The following is an 8084-nucleotide window of genomic DNA, read 5'->3' as shown; positions in this document are numbered from 1 at the left end:
TATGTTGTCGCCAAAATCCAAAAAGACCAACTAAGCGTTGTGCCTCTTTTTTGGTTATGGGAGGGGACAGATGCAGCAATTTATCCTTCACCTTAGAAGGGATATCTCAACTTGCCCCACACCACTGGACACCTAGAAATGTTACTGAGGTGGAAGGCCCCTGTATTTTTGTTGGATTTATCTCCCATCCTCTGACACGCAAATGCCTTACCAGTAAATCTAGAGTAGTTGCTACTTCTTGCTCACTAGGTCCAATCAACATGATATCATTAATATAATGGACCAGTGTGATGTCTTGTGGGAGGGAGAAACGATCAAGGTCTCTGCGAACAAGATTATGACATAGGGCTGGAGAGTTGATATACCCCTGAGGTAGGACAGTGAAAGTATATTGCTGACCTTGACAGCTGAAAGCAAACTGTTTCTGGTGGTCCTTACTAATAGCTATTGAGAAAAAAGCATTTGCCAGATCAATAGCTGCATACCAGGTACCAGGGGATGTATTGATTTGCTCAAGCAATGATACTACATCTGGAACTGCAGCTGCAATTGGAGTTACCACCTGGTTGAGTTTATGATAATCCACTGTCATTCTCCAAGCCCCATCTGTTTTCTGCACAGGCCAAATAGGAGAGTTGAACGGGGATGTGGTGGGAATCACCACCCCTGCATCTTTCAAGTCCTTAAGAGTGGCAGTAATCTCTGCAATCCCTCCAGGAATACGGTATTGCTTTTGATTTACTATTTTGCTTGGTAGGGGCAGTTCTAGTGGCTTCCACTTGGCCTTTCCCACCATAATAGCCCTCACTGCACGAATTAGAGAACCAACGTGGGGATTCTGACAGTTTATACATTCCGGAACTGGGGAAATAACTACAGGATGGGTCCAGGGGCCCACTGGACCCACTGTGAGACGGACCTGAGCTAAAACTCCATTGATCACCTGGCCTCCATAAGCCCCCACTCTGACTGGTGGTCCAGAGTGACGTTTTGGGTCCCCTGGAATTAATGTCACTTCTGAACCAGTGTCTAATAATCCCCGAAATATCTTGTCATTTCCTTTTCCCCAATGCACAGTTACCCTGGTAAAAGGCTGTCGGTCTCCTTGGGGAAGACTTAGAAAAAGGTTGACAGTATAAATTTGTGGCAGTGTAACAGGTTTCTCCCCCATAGGGACCTGGCCTTCCCTTCATTCAAGGGGCTCAGGGTCTGTAAACTGTTTCAAGTCTGGAAATTGATTAAGGGGCCTTGACTCTATGCTTTTGTAATTCAGGTTAGACTTCTGTTCCTTTGACCTAGAACTCTTTTGTTTATAGAGCTCCAACAAGAATTTAGTAGACTGCCCTTCTATTGTATTTCTAGGCACCCCATGATTTACTAGCCAATGCCACAAATCTCTGCGTGTCATATAATTTTAATGCCTCCTTTGAGTTTGTTGTCTATTATAATACCCCCGTCTACCCTGTCTTTGGTGATTAAGTGCTGCCACCTGGCTTCTGCCAACTCGGGATCCTGTCATCCCCATTGTGTTTAAGGATTCCAGCTCAGTGACAGCAGTTCCTACAGTAATATCTGACCTACAGAGAAGTGCAACCACAGAGCTCTTGAGGGATGATGGTGCTAGTCTCACAAACTTATTTCTCACTGTTCTAGTAAAAGATGCTCCTCTGGACATTCCTGGGGTGTAAGAGCAGGCTTTGCATGATAAATCCACTCTAACATCCCAATCTCTCTAAGCTTCTGGATCCCCTCATCTACATTATACCAGGGCAGTTCTGGCATTTCAACCTTAGGTAATGTTGGCCACCTTTTGATCCATGTTTCAACCAACCACCCAAACAAGCTGTTAACACCTTTTCTAACTGCTCGAGCTATAACATTGAATGCAGAATCTCTGCTTAGTGGGCCCATATCAATAAATTCAGCCTGATCCAGCCTTATATTCCTCCCGCCATTATCCCACACTCTTAAAATTCATTGCCACACATATTCCCCTGATTTCTGTCTATATAAATTGGAAAACTCACACAGTTCTTTTGGAGTATAACGTACCTCCTCATGTGTGATACTTTGTACCTCACCTTTAGGGGCCTGTTGGGACTTTAGTCTAGTTATAGGTCTAGAAGAAATGAGGGGTGGTGGGGGTGGGTCATGAAAAGAATTAGAAATATCTTCCAAGCCATTTGCTTCAGGGCTTTCATTTGTAGTTTCATCTGGTGAAACAGGATTAATAACTCTAGGGCTAATCCCTTCAGGAGGAGGTTGGGTGGCCAATTCCTCAAGGCAGGCTGGAGGTGGGGCAGCTATGTCCTCAGGGCAGACTATTACAGGGTTATCTAAAGAAGGCTCAGCATGGTCTAGGGTTTCAACCTCACCCCCAACATCATTATCAATCCATATGTCACCATCCCATTTTTCAGGGTCCCACTCCTTTCCAATCAATGCCCTCACTTTAATGGCAGACACCATGCAAGACTGAGATTTCAGTTTACGTTGTAAAGTTGCTACTCTAACAATAAGATTCTGAGTCTGATTTTCAGAGATCTCAAGTCTACGGCTACAGGAAATAAAATTTTCCTTCAGGATACTCATAGAAACCTCTACATCTTTCAGACGGCACTTAAGCTTCTTGTTTGAAGCCTTAAGCCCATCCCTTTCACCCTTTAATGTAGACAGTGTATCTAACAACAACCAACCAACATCTCCATAACTCTTATTTCTGCAAAACTCTGTAAAGGTGTCAAAAACATTATCCCCCAGAGTCTGGCTTCGTACAAGCGAAGCATTAGGAGAATCGAATGATGATATTTTGACTATCTCCTTTGCCAACTCAGTCCATGGATTGGGAGTGTCATTCTGATTATGGGAATCAGAGTCCTTAGTGTCTCTGAGTCCAGTCAGAGTAGAAAACCATTCATAAAAACCCATTTTTAAGATTCTGTTCCTTAAGAACCATTCCTGGTACCAAGATGTATTAGTTAGGGTTCTCTAGAGAAACAGAATCAACAGGGAACACTTGCAAATATAAAATTTATGAAAGTGTCTCACGTGACCATAGGAATGCAGAATCCAAAATCCACAGGGCAGGCTGCGAAGCCGATGACTCCAATGGATGGCCTGGATGAACTCCACAGGAGAGGCTCACCAGCCAAAGCAGGAATGCAACCTGTCTCCTCTGAGTCCTCCTTAAAAGGCTTCCCATGATTGGATTTAGCATCACTAATTGCAGAAGACACTCCCCTTTGGCTGATTACAAATGGAATCAGCTGTGGATGTAGCTGACGTGATCATGACCTAATCCCATGAAATGTCCTCATTGCAACAGACAGGGCAGCGCTTGCCCAATCAGATGAACAGGTACCACAACTTGGCCAAGTTGACACCTGTCCCTAACCATGACAGATACCACATCCCACATTGCAGATCACCACAGGAAACTATTATGATCAGTAAGAATTTTAAGATTAAAAGTACCATTTTTCAGGCCAATGATTTTGGTAGTCCAGAGGGTACTGAGGCCAAGTCACTATAGAGAAAAATAGAAGTTTCTTTGGTTTGAGGTTGCCTTGCAAATCTAAGTTTTTTTAGGTGGCATAACAGATAGCCCAAGGGAGTGTCCTTAGGGAGAATAGATTGTGTTGTACCATGGCCAGGGAAGAGAGAGAGTGAGGAAGTGGGAAAGAACAAGAACACTCAGTAGGGAGACTATTTGGGGTCACAGTTCAGGGGTGTAAACTGTGTCTGAAGAACAGAGGTGGGTGTCCCCACATTTGCATGGCAGAGAGAGAGAGAGAGAGAGAGAGAGAGAGAGAGAGAGAGAGAGAGAGAGAGAGAAAGCATCTCTAAATGGAGTCTGGGCATCCCCAGAATCCACTAGGACTAGGACCAGGAATAAGCAGTAGCCCATGGGATGTTCCAAATAAGCACTTAGATTTGTGAGAGTTGAATTCTGGCTGTACCATCCCAGATGGGCAGGGTGTTTATAAAACACTGAACAAAACTTTTCAGAAAGTGGGGTCCCCAGAATCCAAAGTGGGGCCTTTATGCTGTGTATGCCTCAGCCTAAATTGCCATGGACCCTGCCAAGATGTCCTGTGAGAGTATTTCAGCACAACCCAATTCCTGAGTCTTATGTTAGAGAAGGAGAGGACCATTTTTGGTTGCTGGGTGCAGTGAAGTGAAAGGAGGAATGCTCAAGCTACAATGGAGAGAGTGAGAACATAACCAGTTTTTGGCACCATATGTTAGAATAAAATTTGGGGGTGGTTTGGTACAACACTCAGAACCATACAGCAATCAGAGGTTGAAAAAGGTTTATTTTAAAGGAGGGAGGGGGAAGATGAGGAGGGGGAAGAGGAAGGTAAGGAGGGATGTTCTAGTTTGCTAGCTGCTGTAATGCAATATACCAGAAATGGAATGGCTTTTAAAAGGGGGGAATTTAATACATTTCTAATTTACAGTTCTAATGCCAAGAAAATGTTCCAATTAAAACAAGTCCATAGAAATGTCCAATCAAAGGCATCCAGTGAAAGATACCTTGGTTCAAGAAGGCCATTGAAGTTCAGGTTTTCTCTCTAGTGAGAAGGCACATGGTGAACACAGTCAGGGTTCCTCTCTCATCTGGAAGGGCACATGCCTTGGGATTTCCTCACCTGCTTACAGGGCCCCAGCTCTGGTCACATGTTTTGGGGAACCCAGGTTTTTTTCTCCAGTGAGGGCCCAGCTCACAACATTGGGCAAGAGACAAACTGCATGGAACCAGCTTCCAGAAGTTCTCCACCTTAGCACAGCCAAGAGCTCCCCTCTATCTCATATGCATTGTACTATCAGGAGGAGCACACCAGGGCATGTGTCATATTCAGTGGGGGGTAAAATTGTACATGTGTTAAAGGTCAGGTGGACTTAGGAACTGTTTCCCTTTCTAGGGGTTATGGTGAGACCCTTGCTATCCTAGAATAGCAAAAACAGCACTACTGAACTTGGTGAGGTGGGATTATAGCATACTAAGGACTTTCCTTTATGGTCCATACAGAATAATCTAGGTCTAAGAACTGCACTGGCGTGGATATTAGTTATAGCTTTCACCTTTTTCTCAACAAAGGTGGTCTTGAAGCATGCCTGGCATGTGTCATTCCCCTTGGAAGGGCTTATGGCCAGGCCAAGAAGAAACAGAGTAGTGAGATGCATGATGCTGGCTATGGGGAGAGCCACCATGTGAATATGGAATTAGCCTCGGGGAATGAGTGGAGACACACACTCTGGGCAGCGGCTAGGAAAGGGGAATTTACCTGGGTAAGAGGGATCCCACCAAATTAAAGTTGGCTTTTGGGAAGAACTTCAGGTGACCTATTCCCATGAGGGCTAAAACTGCTAAACAAAAGACAAATGCAAAGAGCAAGAAAAGACAATTAGTCCACAGACCCAGCAGGCCAGGATGTCCATGTGTCAATTCCTTAATCTTTGGCTGTGCATAAATCAGTCAGCTTCTGGAGTGACTGAAGCAGGACTCCAAGCTCTCCTCAGGTTCTGGCTGTGCATTGAATAGCTGCTTCCAGTGAAGTAGAATAGGACAACGACTGTCATTCTGGCCTCAGTCACAGCTGGTCAGCTGATCTGGGCTGTGATGAAGAAGGTGTGCAATGGATTCCAAAGTATGATGCACATTGGGTGTTCAGGATCTGGGGTGCACTCTCAGGGGTCATCTGCAGTAGGCCTCTTGACCTAAGAGTGGTGAATTCACAGGATGATCTCCACAACTCTGACAGCTGTTGGGGTTACTAAAACAACACTGTAAGTACCTCTCCATTGAGGCTGGAGGGAACCTTATTTTTCCAGTCTTTTATCCACACCGAGTCCCCTGGCTCAAACTCATGTAAGGGAGGGAAGATATTAAAGGGTTCTGATACTGCTTCCAACACCTTCCCTTTTAGTTCACCTAAAATTTTTCCTAATTTTGACCATAATTTCATTTTCCAGAAACCTTTAGCAACTTACTGTATTTGTTCAGGATTGGTCTTACATTTCCCTTATTCTGTTACAGTCATTTATTTTATCATAGGACAAAACTGTTCTCTTTTTCCTTTTAATAAAAACACATCCTGGGTGGGCCATGGTGGCTTATCAGGCAGAGACATGGGTTCCATTCCCTGTGTCTGCCTATGCAAAAAAAAAAAAAAAGGGAAAAAACACATCCTTTATATCCTTCATTATTAAGTCAAACTTCAAGCAAGCATTTCACCACATACAATTACTATCAAAATTGATTTTGTCAGAATAATATTAAATACTAAAAATTCTTTCATTGATGTATATTTGAAACATCAGTATACAATTTTTAATGAGAATTAATGGCACATATTAAGACTTTTTCAAAAAACTATAAGGACAAAACTTGCCAGCAAGGAGTTTCTCAATATTAAGCAACTACCCCAATTTAAAAATATGAAATATAAAACAAAGAGGAGCCTCACATTTGGAGTCAAAGATAGTGGGGTTTGGTCTAATCCCTTTGTCTGGAAGAAAAAGATTAAATGGGGGTACATAGGTGCCAAGGAAGCTAGATGCAGGTCTTCTGCCTTGCCATGAGTAGGAGCATTATTGTCTTTATAATTATAACTTGGTTTACATTTTTCTTCATGCATTCTCTTTGTCTCATTATATGAGAAAAACGTTGATACTTTTTCAGTTGACCACAGCTTCCAGCAGGGCTGGGAACATGTCTCTGTGGGAAATCCTATTACTGGAATTGAAGAACCATTTCCCATTATATCTTTTGGCCTTTCCTTTCCCTGTATTCCAGTGTCCCATGGAACAGCTCTGACATGTTATGTAAGACACTGTTAAGTGGATTGCCTATTTCTCCTAATAATCAAGTCATTATCAAATGTTTATATGTTGGAGGTGCTGCCTTGGTAACATTTCTCTGTGAGGGATTGACAGGGAGGAGGTAATATGTGTTGATCACTCTAATACAATTGCTGACTTCATAATTTGCTTTTTAAATTTCTGCATTGCATCTCACAAAGTATACTGGGTCAATTATTTTGTGGCCACATAGTGTCAGCAGGGCATTCCTTATTACACCTTTTGCAGCCAATGACAGCAAGTTAGAACTTTTTCCAGTCTGCCGACTAAACTTCTGAAAAGCAGTCTATATAAAGGGATTGGTGTTAATTCCTACAGGTTTTATGCAGGCAGCATAGTCCAGCACCATTCCTCTAGCCACTGCATCAGTAATTCTAACATCCAGGTAATTAATGGCTCACCAGTTTTCTGAGTAAAACATCTAAGAATGTCAGTTATTTTTTGTTCTTTTATAGTGATTTTGAAAGTAATCTGATTGTCCTTTTATCTTCTTTTTGCCTTTGTATTGGGACAGCTCCTATTTTTGGAGGATATTTACTCTTTTTTTTTCAGAGATTGCTCAATCTTTCTGTTTGCATATTTTTTTATATTCCACTAATAAAGCCCATTTCTTCTACACACTCCAATCACTTCCTACACTTTTTCTAATGGAATGTTTTCTAGACACATAGCAACTGAATAAACTTTCTCTGTTTAATTTTATTCCCCCAATCTTCACAGTGTCCTGTGCATTTTGCCCATTCCTTTGGAAGTGATGAGTAAGGTAAATCATCCCATCTTGGGAATTCTTCATTCTTTACTTTGAGTTTAGAGAACTTTTTCAAAAATGACATTAGCTCCTAATCTATGTCTAAATCTTATGTCTCACCATTACTCCACTTCTAGTGAATTTTGAAGAGGGGTTACTGACTTAAAAATTGCCAAATATCTTATATAGCATTAGAAAGTACAACCCGGAGGAGACAAAACATTTAAATCCAAAACACTCTGAATACAAACAGGACAAGAAACTGGCAACTTCAAATTTATCAAGAATGGTCCTAATAAAGCATTACAGTACACAGTCCATATTTTCTGCACAAATTTATTAAAGCTTGTCTTACTGACCTTTACCATTATGAAGCTGTGCTGAAATGTGAATCCTGCTCACAGTGCCAGTTTTTTGCACAAAAGGTAGCATAATATTTGTGGTCATTTGACTTATAGGTTTGGAGTCATGG

This window comes from Tamandua tetradactyla, chromosome 23 (genome assembly GCF_023851605.1).
Source record: "Tamandua tetradactyla isolate mTamTet1 chromosome 23, mTamTet1.pri, whole genome shotgun sequence".
Taxonomy (NCBI): domain Eukaryota; kingdom Metazoa; phylum Chordata; class Mammalia; order Pilosa; family Myrmecophagidae; genus Tamandua; species Tamandua tetradactyla.
The sequence above is the reverse complement of the archived record's forward strand: the minus strand, read 5'-3'. Positions refer to the sequence as shown.